The 15839-nt window shown below is 32.6% G+C and overlaps 1 protein-coding gene across 5 annotated transcripts in view; it reads right to left on the reverse strand.

Annotated features, from left to right (window-relative positions):
• LOC130672681 (serine/threonine-protein phosphatase 4 regulatory subunit 1-like) overlaps positions 1 to 15839 on the reverse strand; it is a 107867-nt gene that overhangs the window by 32185 nt on the left and 59843 nt on the right. Inside the window, exon 1 of one of the 5 annotated variants that reach the window (XM_057477358.1) lies at positions 4320 to 4956. The exons of the other annotated variants lie outside the window; for them this stretch is intronic. The gene's annotated coding sequence lies outside the window, so the exon portion shown is untranslated. Of the gene's footprint in view, positions 1 to 4319; positions 4957 to 15839 lie in introns of those variants that run through there. 5 annotated transcript variants of the gene reach the window in all.

Genomic DNA, 15839 nt, shown 5'->3' on the forward strand with positions numbered 1-15839 from the left:
TTCTTATTCAGCTTCTTGTGTGTTGTCTTAGCCTCTGGGATTCCTCGAAATTCCATCAGCTAAATTCCCACAAGGAACAACAACACTCGGAGGTCATACTGTTTTATTTTATTTTATTTTTTTATCCAGCCGTTTAAACTACTACACTATACTTTAATACAACACACAGTAGTGAGTGAGTGAGTGAGTTTCGTACGGTCTAGCCTCTACCTGCTGAACGGATTACCTGGAAACGGCATAGAGAAACGTGAGGAAATGTCGTTGTCAATGTCTTGCTCTCTTCATTCGCATACCCCAGAGCTAAAGACTTTCTAGATCGACCCTGATGGCTTTTGTGTTTACGCGGATTCACAGCAACCATTCACTACATCGTCATTATTATTATTATTATCGTTGTAATGCAATCAAGACAAAGTGTGTAATGGCGTCTAGGAATAAATAAAAAAATAAAAGGTATTGGTCCGATTGGTACTCCCACTGCGATACCGCGAGGCTGAATTTCGGGCGGTCCACAGACTTTCCATCTCCTACTACTTAAAGTTAAAACTCAAGAATGCTGTGTGTAGCTGATGGTGGTGGTGGGAATTGAAGGGCGCCGAGAAGAAGACGCTTCGTTCAAGAAGAAGAAGAAGAAGCAGCAGCAGCAGAAGATGAAGAGGAAGAAGAAGCACCCGCGGTGTAGCAATGGAGGGTGGAGCGACAAGTATGGTATCTTCTTTCTCTTGAGGAGAGATAAAAGAAGAGAGAAGTTGTGTGTGTGGTTTAAGAAGGGACTGGGAGTGTAGTGTAGTCTGCTGCTGCTGGTGGTGGCGTTGCTGGCAACGAGTAGTATAGGAGTACTCCTATCCTCTGGTACTTGGCGTGGGAACCGAGGAAAATGTTTCCCGCATACTCTCGAGTCGACACACACTCGCCTCGTCTCGGCTTTACTCCTATCCTCTATATCCCGATATCCAAGAGATGTCTCTTCTCTCTTACGACCTCCCTCGATCACACGAGCATCCGAGACGACCCTTTTCCATCCTATCCATTTAAAGTCTTATCTCACCGCATACAATTTTATTTCGATTTAAACATTTTTTAAATTTCGTTACTTATAATTTTTTTTTTTTTTTGACTCACCCAAGCGCCTGACGATTTAATTATCCTAAAAAAAACGCCCCGACTTACCTGAAAAATAAAAAAAATATATTTTATTATCGAGGACAAAATTAATGAGTAAATAATTATGTTACGAAAGAATTTCCGGTATTTTAGATTTTTTTCTGTTTGAATTTCTTTAATGAGATAAAGATAACGATTGCTGATAGTGTAGGCCCTCAAAAATAATCTACGTTTTAAATTTTTTTTCTCTTCCGTTATATTTATCTTTTTTTCTTTATTTTATTTTATAGATATAGATATGTATGTGTATATATATATATATAAATAAATATATATATATATACATTATTGTTATTTAAAGACGGACGAGGGTGGGAAAAATTTCCGAGGCGCCTGGGAAAAGAAGAGATAAAGACGAATGACGAGGGATGAGAACGAGAGCGGTGAAAAAATGGAGGAGTATAAGGAATAGAAGGAGGATGAGGAGGAGGACAAGCGGACACATGAAAGCAAAAAGATTTGGGGAGAAGGTAGACGACCTTCCAGGAACCCTTGTAAACTTGGACACAATTCTCAATTCCTCTCTTTCTTTCCCATTCTCTTTTATTTTTTTCCTCAAAGTACCCAGTGTCCCACAGGAGTTGTCGCATTCCTCAACTCACGACTCAAAAGTTTCAAATTCAAATGGAAAAACTTTTTTTTTTACTTTAATCCTCATTCAATATTTAATCTCTGAGTTTTCTTTTAAATTTTATTCCAGAAACAAAAAGTAGAATTATTTTATAAAATAAATTAATAAAAATGTCAATAAAGGGCCAGAAATATATGGGGATGATAAAAAGCCAGTTTGTTAAAGTATTAAAAAATTAAATTAATTAAAATGATTGTACTTGACGTAGATTTGCGTAATTTCCGAGTGAATGGCCCCTTGGTCACACCTACCTCGAGGCTAAATGAAATTTAATTTTCTCGGGCAATTTTACGCCCAAATCAATCTCTCCTCGAAGTACTCGACTCCCTATCGGCGACTTTCCCAGTATGAAATAGCAATGCCATTACTATCGGTACAAACGAATAGAACGGGCGAACACCTATGCTATGCAGTATATGTATATATGTATATATATGTGAGGCGACAGACGACATATCCTCAGGCAAAGTTCACACTACCCCTTTAACTACTCTCTTTATATCGCAACTCGAGTCTCGAGTGCTCGGTAACCTCGTTAGGGGTTGATTTACCAGAACTCATTGACTCTTGACGACATTTCTACGTCAAGATTATGCTTGGAATTAATTTCACTCAAAGCTATTTGCTCAAGAGTTTTTATTGAGTTACTATCGGTTAGTTCTTTAAAAAAGAGTATGGAATTGTAAAATGGACCTCGGTTTCCATTTCGTCGGATTTTTTTTTCAGGGCAGAAGGGGGTGGTTAGTTTATTTTAATAGTTGAGGATTATCGATAAGAGATAAGAAGAAGGTAATTGAATTTGAAAAAGGATAGAAAGTTATTTAGAGGGATGAAAAGATATAATGAAAGTGAATCTTGTAAAGACGATCGGTACTGCAGATAGTATTTCTTGCTACAGGATCCGCCATTGATACGCTTTATTTAAAAAATTATTTTTTTACTTACAATATTGTTATTTTTGTCTACTGAAAAATACTATTGTTGCTTTGGGGCCTTTTAATTTTTAATGAAAACCGAATATGACCTTAGATACTTTTTTTGTCACAAAATTTTAGAGTTTTTTCTTTTTATCATGAAGATAAGAAGAAATTTTAACGAACACTGGGATTGAAAAATTTTTCAGAGCTAAGAAAAATTAGAAATTTAATCTCCAGCTTCTGTGAATTTTGAACACAAAATTGTCGCAATTAAAATTTTTCATGAGATAAAATTTTTAATTAAATGGTTTTTAATTTTTTAAAAATAATTTCTTAAAGTTTCAGGAAAAAAAAATATTTCTGAAGAATCGCGAGATTTTATTTGAAATTATCCTCGAATTGAAAAAAATATCTGAGGATTTTCTAAAAAAATTCTCCAACTTTTTGTTCTAAAAAAAAAGTAAACAATCAAACAGTAGTTTGCTTAAAAAAACATCCAACATTTTTTCCAAACAATAATTTAGGGTCAACGATTGCGTTTAAATTTGCATCGACGACCGGATGTTTACAATCTGCCACTTGACGTACTATAGAGCTACTCAGTCGTCACGTTCAGTTGACACCGCGGGGGCGCTTTAACTCCTCGTCACAATCCCTTTAATTCGCAACAAGTATTAATAACAAAAATTTTCCCGCGCAAACAAAAAGAACCTCCAACAGAAACTTTAAATAATTATAATTAAATTTAAAACTTCTCTTAATTAAATGTCGATTACCAAAGTTTATCCAAGAATTCAATTAATGTCAAACTCATCTCAACTCCAAGATCTTTTCTTCAATTTAACTCTCAATCACATTACCAATTATTAATTAACCCAATATTTTAATCACTGTCAAAAAAATGAGTTTAAAAATAATAATAAAATTATCATAATAATTAATCATAAATCCTAAAAAACAACTTATAAAAAATATAAAATTTTTCCAATAGCGTTTATCATCAATCTCTATTAAAGCTTCCGACAGCCATCGCAAGTTGCCTACGGGGGTGGTGCTGTCGACGATAGCAGAGTTTACTCTTGATTTTCACCCCTATTCGAATCCTAGCGAACCTCTCGCGGGTCTCCCACGCAGCTCACCCTTTTGCATTTACCGCTTATATGTTCGGTAATGACATTACCATTCCTCGGCATACATCTATCGCGTATCAGCCAATACATATATATATATATATATATCTATCTATCAATACTATTTATACTCACATATACCTACATATATATGTTATATGTATATCTTTACAACACATAAATAAATATCATCGATATGTGTACTCAGTGCTCTAGTGTAAACGCAACACGCATACCAACTACCAACTTCCTAAGTCTGGTGCTGGTTCTGCTATCGAAATTGGACTGGTGACTATCTAGTTTGGCGCCGGCGGTTAATCAAATTAACATCCCACGTCGCCGATGGACTTAAAAATTAACCCATCTTTTAAATCTAATACTTATCATTTTAAAATAATCGCCCGACAATAAAAGTACTCGTCAGATATTTAAATAAATAAATAATATATATATTATATACATGTATGTATCTCTTACCAGTTGCTCAAAGTTTGTTAATCGAAAACCCGTCTTTCCAGTCTCCATTTTGATAATCTCGCGGGCGTGGCGTCATGGGAAACCCGTAAAAACACATGGTCAACTGTTTCAACGTACGATAAAACATTCGAGTCTTGTAAAAAATAAAAAATTTACTCTCCTTTTTTTTTCTCGGCAATCACGATATCACATAATTTTATCAGCACAATTAAGCTGCTATTCGGTGTACAAAAGAGATTATTTAAACGTTATTTAAAATGTCTAGAGTTTTATCCGTTGAATTTTAGTACAAGATATTTATCTTGTGGCAAAAGAACAAAAAAGACACGTGGAATTCTGGTGATTCAGGTGTATGAATCGTAAATTTTAAAGCGACTTCACGTGCTCAATTTTTACGAGCGTTACCACAACCACTTTAATCCCTTTTCAATTGACGTCATTTATTTAACCTTTTTTTTAATCATTTCTTTAATTATCTCATTTTAGTTTTATTTTTTAAATGCGCTGACGATCACGTGGACTTTAATGTCCACTCACTTTCACTTACCAAGTCTGTAATTATTATTATTGTAATTATAAAAATAGTTTATGACTTTTTTTTTTTATTTATTTGATTGATAATTTACGTACTTGGTGGTGAATTATAAATAAACTGGTATCGTTACTCCGTAGTGGGGAATAACGAGGAATTTTTTGAAGAGCAAGACGGAAATTTCTTATCGACAGTCTCGTTACGTAACTTTTAACGTACATACATCAGTAAGTTGTCGTACAAGCACACAAAGAGGAACACGGTCGCAAGTCACGACACAATACGTCAATTTTTTTTATTTTACTTCCCACGTTGTGTGATAACGCGTAACGTACAAACGCGTGCATGCCACTGTATGATATGATATTAAATTCAATTTCAAAAATGACCTCGTCTTTAATCTCCTGGCATTAACTTTGTTACAAAATTATTTATATCTGAAACATTTAAAACTAAAATAAGAATGGGAAAAAAAATTCAAATTTAATGTTGACAGTTTTTTTAAAAATCTTCACCTCAAAGGAGTGTGCGCATAAAAGAGAGGCGGGAAATCCATCAGAATTTACCTCGCACTCACACATGACATCTACACCACGTACTCTCTTTTCTAACTACGCAACACCGAAACTGCGCAGCAGTTTTATGCCGTTCGAGTAAAATATTTAACCAGCTTTTTAAAACGCCATTTACTTTTGTATATTTAATATAAAAAAAAAAAAATCACTTCACTACAGTACATTCCGTATGAGCGATATTATTTTTAAACTCTGTCCCCGTGTAAACTTTACACTCAGTCCACATTATAAATAATTATTTAAATTCAAATTAAGCGAACAAATATTTGAATTTTTAAAATTGTAAAAATGAAAATTTGAAACACTAAAATGGCTGCTATTCCATCTAAAGTCTATTTAATCCCGTCTCGCACGTTGATCAGCTATCGATGCGTATTTAAATTCAAATATTTAGTTTTTGGTTTACGAGTTTTAGTTTTCTGTTTAAATAATCGCGCCATTTATTTATTTAAATTTAATAGTCACATTTATTGTTAGATTTTTGTTTTACTATTATTAATTTTTATATATTTAATATTAAATTTATGAATTTTGCAATGATAGGGTTAAAAAAAAGTACTTTCGCAAGTAACGACGAGCGCGGTCCGCGTGGGACTGCGCGCGCCTTCTTACCAGACGCACTACCGGGACGCCACAGTTCGATTTAAGCGCCACCATACGGATGTAATTTAAATTAAATTATATATATATAAAGTATGTATCATATATATGTGCATATATGTATGCTGGGTATTAAAATATATATGTTGGATTGGTTGGGGATTTATATAAAAAAAAAAAAAAATAATAAAAGAAAAAAAAAAGTAATACTACACTAGTAGTATAGAAATAAATAGGGAGAGTAAGTAAGACAGAAGAGGAAGAGGAGAAAAAGAGAGATGAAGAAACATCGTACGCGACTATGAGTATTATGAGAAGTGAATGGAAAAGAAAGAGAAAGGCTAAAAGGTTATGGTGGAGGCCAAGTGCGTCTGTCGTCACGTCCGGTTGTCATCGCGATTCCTGGAATTTCAATATTATTATTATTGTAAATAATAATATTAATATAAATATATTGGGGAATCTTGTGATAATAAGTATAATTAGCTCAGCATCACCAATAAAAATCTAAGGGAAAATAGACTTCCATACTCCAATAAGTCATTTATAGAAAAAGGTCTTAGGAAATTATACTGAAAGTAGCAGATATTAGAAAATTTATTTCTTTTAAATAAATGAGTAAAATACTCATAGGAAAACTGGAAAATTGCACATGAGTAACTGTAAAAAATCTTTTTGGAAATTTTAAAAATTGTATTTTATTTATAAGTAATTAATTCACAAAAGTTAAAAAATTGATCTGCTACTTTTAGTATCACCCAGGAATCGAATTTTTAAAAAAGTCAATGGGTATTCAAAATCTGTAAATTTATTTGGCGGGTTTCTTAAGTTATTCAAAAGTATAGTTAAGTAGAAACGGAAAATAGAGTGACAATAGTCCAATAATTGTAGGGTAGAGGTACCGTTTTTGGAAACTTTAGGGCCAGTTTTGGACACTTTGAGAATTTGTAACAGATGCAATGACAATTAATTTTTAAAATGTATAAAAATATACTTTTATCACACTGTTACAATGAAATTTTATTTTTTACTTCTTCATTAATTAAAATAAAGATGATACCTCAATTAGCCGAGGTTCAATAATTTTTGAATTTTTTTAAAAACGATAAATTTAAAAAAGAGTTTAAAAAATTGCACCTATAGTTTTTTAAATTTTCTACATGTGCATAGTTTTTTTTTTTTTTTTTTTTTGTAATTAATTTGTTTAAAAAAAAAAACCCGAAAATTTTATGATCCTGAAGTTACCAGACAATTTAAAATTTTCGGATTATTTTTTCAACAATTTAATTTGAAAAAAGGATAAAACTAAAAATTTCCACATGTAGAGAATTAAAAAAACTATGGGCAATTTTTTGAAATATTTTTTTTTTATAATTTGCCGTTTTAAAAAATTCCAAAATCTTTTAGACGTCGGCTAACTTCAGTATCAGAAAATTTTTAATTGCTGTTAACTTCAGGATCATAAATAAAGTCTTAAATGTCCAAAAATGGAGTGGCCACAAATGCTACTTTTACCCTATAACTGTTTATGTTTATTTTTGTGGTTTATTCCTCAAGATCATTTATTTTCTTTTTTTCATTATTTGCGCTCCGATAACGCGAATGTAAATTGCAAAAATTTCAAATTGCTGAGAGCATTAAATAAATAAATAAATAAATAAATAATTAATTTCCAGGCATGTAATATTGCAAGGTGTTGGATTGGTCATGGCATGGATGTCAAATCTGTGTAATAATAGAAGACGTTAAAAAAAAAAGTGTAATCGATAAAATAAATTGGACATGAGAATTTGATATGTATTATAATGGCTGACGTCATTGTGACGTAAAAAATAATAACTGCAGTGTGCGATTGTTACTCAGGTGTCGTTTGCCATTTGATGTCATCTTTGATAACTCATTTATTTTTATTTTCATGACCATTGTGATGACTGATATGCAAGTACGCAGGTAATACGTCAGAGGATAATTTTTTTTCTCAATTATTTAGTCGCGATTAGATAGAGTAAGCGATGACGTATTCAAATATTCATTTGAAGTGCAATTTTTATTAAAAGGACAAAGTTTTATCCGTTTGGCGTAACGGTTATTTTTTACGTCTGTTTGTTAATTCGCTGGTTTAGTTCTTTGCTCTCTGTTATTCTCTCGCTTTATCTTTTACGCTCGGTTGGTTACTTATTCGCTCTTAGTATGTACTCGGTACGATTTAAATAGCCTGCGATCTGAATTCCGTCGCGTTAGCAAGCGTTGGCGTCGACTGTGTCTACGCCGACTTAAACTCGGGCTGCATACCATAAGGTCAGAGGTCGCAGGATACACCAGTTGCCCCAGTATTTAGATACTTCACACAAATTACATTGTAACAAGTGTATTATATATATTTTCAGAGGTCTATTGTACATATATATGGACATTGTGATTAATGTCAATAATATTTCTAATGATTTTCTTTGAGTTTTATGATTGAGAGTCACTTCCGCGTTGACGCACGCTCGGATAAGGTCATCAGGTCTCAGGGATTCGTCAGAAAATCACTCGTCATTCCCACACATGAATCATATATTTAGTTATTTCAATATGATTTTTCATCAAAAATTTATCACGTTTTTTTTAGAGGAAAAATAATAAATCATTGAATTTTATGTACAATATCCTTTTTCTAGTTTGTATTCTATCGTTATTATTTTTTAAACTTTATATTGCGAAAGTTATATATATATATATATATGTATGTATATATATATTTGATGACGCAGGCGTTCTTCAATAACTCTTATCGTTCTCGTGTTTTCCGGCGCATGAGAAAGAAAAATAAAAAAAATACCACCGCTCTCTTTTTAATCTTCGGAATTCCCCAAATGAATTTATTGTATTTTTTTTTGAATTGAAAAAATAAAAATTTAAATTTAAATTTAGACTAGTGTTTAAGTTTAATTTAAATATAACCTTTGGTAAATTTTAAGCTGGCGAAGATAAAATTTAAAAAGTGAATGAAATGCTGTAAGAAAATAAAAATAAAAAGCCCAAGAATTGAATGGTAAAAAAGTTTGTGGATGTTGATGATTGACCTCGCGGCGCAGCTATTCGGTTCACGGCTCAGGTCGCGGCCATTTTGTAGATAACGAATTCATTCACAAGCTAACCGCGAGTTATACTATAGTGTACTGATTCAATGTTTGCACCACGTGTTGACCTCCTGATTTTTTCAACATACATATATAAATATACATATCATATATATAAATATATTTTTTTTATTTAATGAAATTAATATGAATGAAATATTTTAAGTTTGAAAAATAAGTAACCTAGATATCAAACGTGTGTTGTAATGTCTATGTATGATTTAAAAATTACCTGGTTGAGTACAGCAGTCAGTGGGTCAGAAATGACCTCAAAAATAACAAGAAGGCCAGTAAAAATAGAGGGAGAGCTAAATGTGTGTGAGTTGTCCCAATTCACACGTGACGAATACGCGACGTGGGTGTCATATGGCTGTAGATTGTGAAGGGGAAAAAAATTGGAGTAAAAGAGAGCAAGAAAGATTGTACGTACTGTGGGATGGGTGGCGAGGGGCCGCGGGGAGGACCCGTGACAAGATGGTGATGGTGATGGTGATGGTGACGGTGACGGTAAAGGAACCAGTGGCAATGAAGGAGAAAAAGATAGAGAAGAGAGAGATGATGTGTGTAACAAGAAGTTGGAATCGAGGGTGGGAGTAAATGTGTAGTGGTGACGGGTCGATGGTTCTTGAATGACGCAGTCGCCTACGCATACTGACGCACGCACGCAATGTTTGCCTGCGTATCAAGAGCACCCTCGAATTACCTGTACCCTGTACTCTGATGTCTAACCTGTAGGTACTTAGTCCTTCTGTTGATCGGCTCTATGTACTTTCCCTTAATTCCATGTACGCCAGGACATCACCGACTCGTTATTTTATAGTACACGTTAAGCCCAAGTGGACAATAAACATTTACAGTTTACTTATGACTTACCTGAAACAAATAAAATTATATTTTTGTAACACAAGTCATATATTTTATCGTAATCGGTATTTTTAAATTAATCTGTACGTATGTCAATACTTATTTATAGAGTAATTAATACTTTAAGTATACTGACGATTACTAAAAATTAAACGTTTGTGATAAAAGTACACGTATCTATTGTAATTAAAAATAAAAAAAAAATGGGAGGGAGAATGACGATAAAATAAATACGGTGATAGGATTAAAAAAGTGTTTCACCACTTGCTCATCCGCGCCATAAATAAATATGATATGATTCAACCGGATGGAAGTAAAGTATAAGTATAATAAACGTGTATATTAAGTAAAAATAAAGTATTGTAATATAGGTAAGAGGATGGGAATGAGATGAGTTGTGTGTATAAATGTCTAAAATGGTTTGGTTGTACCGGTGTGTAAGCACCTGGACCACCTATTTGGAAAATTCATCATGTTTATACCTGCAACCCGCATCTGCCTGTCACTCCCTCTCGATTCTTCTGTCGCGTGCTCATTTTATATTTACTTTTTTTACTTATTTTATTTTATGTTCCTCATCTCCCCTCACTGATGCTAAAATCCCGTCTACGGACACAAATACGCTTGTACGAGACACACACAATGTCTGATACGAATACAACAAGATAATGAACTCTGTATAAATTGCTGTCCGAAAAACGAGCCAGCCAGCGTTTTGGATGACGGTATTATTTATTTTATATACCGGTTGTTAAATTCAACAAATGGATTTATTGTGATGGTTATTTATTTTTTTTTACAACTCCAGGTTGGACAACAGTCCAATTGGGCGCAACCGAGCGCTGAAGAAGAAGAAAGACGAAGACGAAGACGAAGATGATGATGATGATGATGAGGATAAAGAGAAAGAGGGATAAGTAAAGGTGGGCAGTGTGTAGTATAAAGTAGTGTATAACCAGAAACCAGAGGTACATAAGGCAATAGGCTTGTGGATTAAGTATACAAGCAATAAGAGAAAGACCGAGGGAGGAGTAAAGAGGGAAGGTCTTAAGCAGGGGGCAGCAGGTGATGCGCCAGGTGGAGTACGACGGCGCGTGCGCTGCCCCCCGCCTTCCGGTCACGTGTCTTCACCCTCAACCTCCCCTACAACTGAGCACACACGCTTCTCAAGTCCTTGCACACCTAATAACTCCTTTCTTTCTCATTCCTCCTCCTTTTCTTATTCAATCTCTTTTTATTTTTTTTACTGCCATACATCCTTATCCTTATCCTTATTCTTCATATTCTTATTATTATTATTTAGTTTTAGTTTATTTTTCACCATATCACAGCTTTCATTTTCAGGGGTCTCGTGCCATCGCTCTTTGAGCTGAGAGTCCGTCAACCTTAGGCACACCACTGACAGATGCACACCCGAGTCTTGAGTCCAGAACTCGGGCCAAGGAGCCCAACAGGGCCCGGTGTCTTGATTACAACCTCTATTTTAGGTTTTTTTTTTTTATGTATGTATAAGTATTTTATTTTTATTTTTTAATATATACGTTTTGCTGCTGCTGCTGCTGCCGCCGTCCTTTCCTTCCGTTTGTACACTTCTTCAGCGGCTTCACTATCGAGAGCCAGACAGGAAGCTCGATAACCATCGACCCGTCGGGGTTGCCAGAGATTTTTTTGTTCGACATTATTTATTTCAACTAAAAAATTATCTTGTTTTTTATTTATTTATTCATATATTTTTTAAAATTATTTTTCTCTCTCTTTCTGGTGATTATTTGCGTGGGTGTTTAATAATAACGCGATGCTAACGATTTAAAATAATAGAAAATAAAAGTTGCAGTGACCTCATTTTTTTTGCTTACCCAGCGTCTAGATGAAGAAAGCGCTGGTGTATTTAAGCGATAAACGACTACTAGAATGCAAAGTTCAGTTTCGTATTGTGTTATGACGATATCAGACAAAATTCTACGAACCAACGCGACAAATATGTCTGATATATTTTTAAATAAAAAAACAATAATTATTTCACGGCAGGAAAAATTTATTTTCTCACCCCGAAAAATTTTTTCTTTCAATTCTTAATTCAAAAAATTTATCGGGTCAAGTAAAAATTTTTCTTTTCTCACCCCGAAAAATTTTATCAAGTAAAAATTTTTCGCGCGAAAAAATTTTATTTTTCTGTTTAAATAAATGATTTAATTTTTCGAATAAACGCACGGGTAATTGATGATAAAAAGGGGATTTTATATTTATTTACAATAAAGTACAATGCGAAATCACTTTATCGGAGCAGATGCGTTTAGCCCGCGAGGTTCTGCCAGCATGAGCTAAAGGCATTAAATTGTTCGCATGTGTACTTAGTTATACGTATCAATGTATTGAAAATAAAAGAGAAAGAGAAAGAGAGAAAGAGAGGAGAGACAGTATAGGGCTGCATTAATTTTTCTTTGGTAACAGAAACCGCAACAGATGCGAGTCACATTTGCCTTGCATTGGATTCCTGGATGGTACTTGCATTCAGTATTATTTATTTAACCCACATTACAATTCAATCGCATAATTTTCGTAGCATTTAATAAAATAAAATAAATATATGTAAGTAAGTAATGATATAATACAGAGAACAAAATAAAACTGCTGGACAGCTGCATTGGTGAATAATTTATTTGGCAGAATGTGGTGATGATCACGTAAACGCGATGATCGTGGTCTTGGTTTACGGTACATACACGCGAGGGCTCATATCAACTACGCCGAGAAGGACTACGGAGGGTAATTACATCAATGAATGTACATACTGAGTTGAGTGCGTAATGAGTCTTGCTGTGTGTACCTTGTGGGCACGTGTTATGCTTGTAAGCAGTAATACTCGGGGTTTTATGACCCTGTATGTAAGCAAGGTGCTTCGCCAGTCAATTCACCAGATACTGCACTTTTTTTATTGATGCTTGTTAGGTTTTACATTTTTTTATTACGCGGTGGAAATTTTATTTCAGTAACTAAGAAGAATTCTTAAATAATTATCGAGTTTCAAGATTTTGTTCTTGTGAAATATTTATTAATTAATTTTATTTATTTAATACACGCAGAAAATTTTGCGGTATATTTTGCATCAATAATTTATAGAAAAATTACTAGAGTCATAGTAACATGAGGACAGTATGGAATTATTGTACAAATTACCGATACTGTAGAAATTTTAAAAATACATCGAATAGAATTTACAAGGCGCATTGTAATTTTGACAAACCAACAGATAAAATTTATACCAACTGCATACTAAATATTCTGATTTAACCTAACAAATTTTACTATGCAGTTGGTATAAATTTTATCTGTTGGTTTGTCAAAATTACAATGCGCCTTGTAAATTCTGTTCGACGTATTTTTTAAATTTCTAAAGTATCGGTAATTTGTACAATAATTCCATACTGTCTTAATGTTACTATGCACGGAAAAAAAAAACTTTAAAAATTACTATTTGAAATTATAACCCGGAACCCGGTTGTCAATATGGGGAATTTTAACATTCAAATAGTAAATTTTATAATACGTGTCGTCTATTTTTTAAGTATCAGTTACGATTTTTAAAGTTCAAATAGTAATTTTTCTTACATAGACAGTAAATTTTCATACTTATCCTGTAATTATTCACGTTTGAATCATAAACGAAAAAATTACTATTTAGAATGATTATTTTTACTGATCACTTTATCATTATATTACTTGTCATTCTCAATTTATATAGTTCATTTTTTTCCGTGTGGCTATAGTAATTTTTCTAAAAAATTTTTGATGCAAAAAATACCGTAAAATTATCTGCCTGTATTCAAAGTCACTAATTACCTCACAAATTTACGATTTTTTAAAAATAAAAGCTAAAATTTTTCCGGGGAATTTGAAAAGTTTTTTAAGCTTCTGATTTCTGAGGGAGAGACATTTTGAGGTTTTTTGAGTCTTATAACGAATTAAATTATTAAAAGTGTATTAGAAAAATTTATTATACAGAAGCTTTGATCAGAACCCGCCATGTAATTTTGATATAAAAATTATTTGAAATAAATCCCAATATAAATTTAAAAAATGTTTTCTTTCATAAAAATTGAAAGACTGATTTCGATGTTAAATTAAAAAAGCGGGTTTGTAATTAAAAAAATTAAACTGAATTAATGGAAATATTGTGGCCTATCATTCATAAAAAATATTAAAGCCTCAAAGCTTCAGCTCTGAATATAATTTTTCTCATTACAATTTTTTAAAAATAAATTGTAATAATTTTTAGTACAAATATTTTTCCTTTACAATTCAACAGAATGGATACAAAACCAATTGAAAAAAATTTTTTCCATTGCGTTTGATTTCAAACAAAAAAAATTGACTTTAATTTCATTCCCCCAAAATATAACAGAAATTCCAGCCGTCAAATTTCAAATTTTTTTCACGAATGTCAAAATAAATTTCCGATTACTCCAAAAAAAAAAAAACAATTTTAAAGTAAGTACTAAAAATGTACCGAGTTAATTAAGAAAGGTTGATTGTTTGAAACACTTCCAAGACTCGCGAATCGGGGAAAAAAATATCAGCTCGAGGCAATAAAAAGCACCTTGGAAGTTAGTATAGAACTTAAAGTTGAAGTTGAAGGCAGGAAGAAGTAAAACACATGCCACGAAGGGCTCGTGCCACAATCAAAAGTGTACGTCTGTTCGAATATAAATATATATATCAAAATTTGGTGGTGTGTGTAGCCCACACTGCAGCTGTTTTATACTTCTCCTTTACAACTTAAAACTAGTCGCGTCCTTTTTTCGACTTATGTAGTCAAGAAAGTTCCCTCGACATGTACGCTAATATATATACTTAACATCAACTTCATCTTTGTCTGTCTTTATCTTCGTCTTCAATTCTTTCTATAAATTAAATATAAACCTGGCTCCCGCGAATAAGTATTGCGAATAAACTCAGCCAATAGAACTTCCAACACCTGGTCTGTCAAAAATTTTTTACTTTTTTTCGTTTCACCAACTGGACTTCGTGAAGTCAAAATAAATTAAGGGTCGAAGTTATAAAGAAGTTTTATATAACATATATATTTTGTCATGTCACATTAACATTTCAGCTGAATAAAATATCAATTATTATCCCGAGTCGAAATATTAGACGTAAGTTCAACGTTCTTAACGTTTTAAACGTAAGTTGAACGTTTTTAACGTTTCGAAAGTAAATTGAACGATTTATTTGTATTTTGGTTCATAAAAAATTGGTAATTACATGAGTTATGATTTTAGTTTATGATAACATCAATTAATTTATTTCAATATTTGTAATCATAATTTTCATCATCTTTATATCATAATATGTGAACAGATATACATATATAGTGTTAAAGATAGAAGTATGAAACTGAAAAAATTTTTTTTCAAAATACGAATTCTTTATTTAAGAGCCAGAAAAGCGGACGACAAAATTTTAGGAAATTGACGTCATTATAATCCAGGAGTACAAAATCGATAAAAAAAATTTTTTGGTATGCTTATGTTTTCTTATTGGAAGTATAAATAGGTTTTAGTTTTATGATACATATGTTTTCAATTTATGATACTCCAATCTACGTTCAAAACGTTAAAAACGTTCAATTTACGTTCAAAACGTTGAAAACGTTCAATTTACGTCTAATATTTCGACTCGGGTATATTGGATGTCAAAGTTCAAAATATTTAAAAATGATTATTTTTTTTTTGAACAGAAATATAAATTGGAAAATGAGGATAAAGTTTATCGAAAGGATACGACAGCTGGCCAAATACTAGCAAAGTGAAGCTAAAGTGTTGGA

This window comes from Microplitis mediator, chromosome 8 (assembly GCF_029852145.1).
Source record: "Microplitis mediator isolate UGA2020A chromosome 8, iyMicMedi2.1, whole genome shotgun sequence".
Classification (NCBI taxonomy): Eukaryota; Metazoa; Arthropoda; class Insecta; order Hymenoptera; family Braconidae; genus Microplitis; species Microplitis mediator.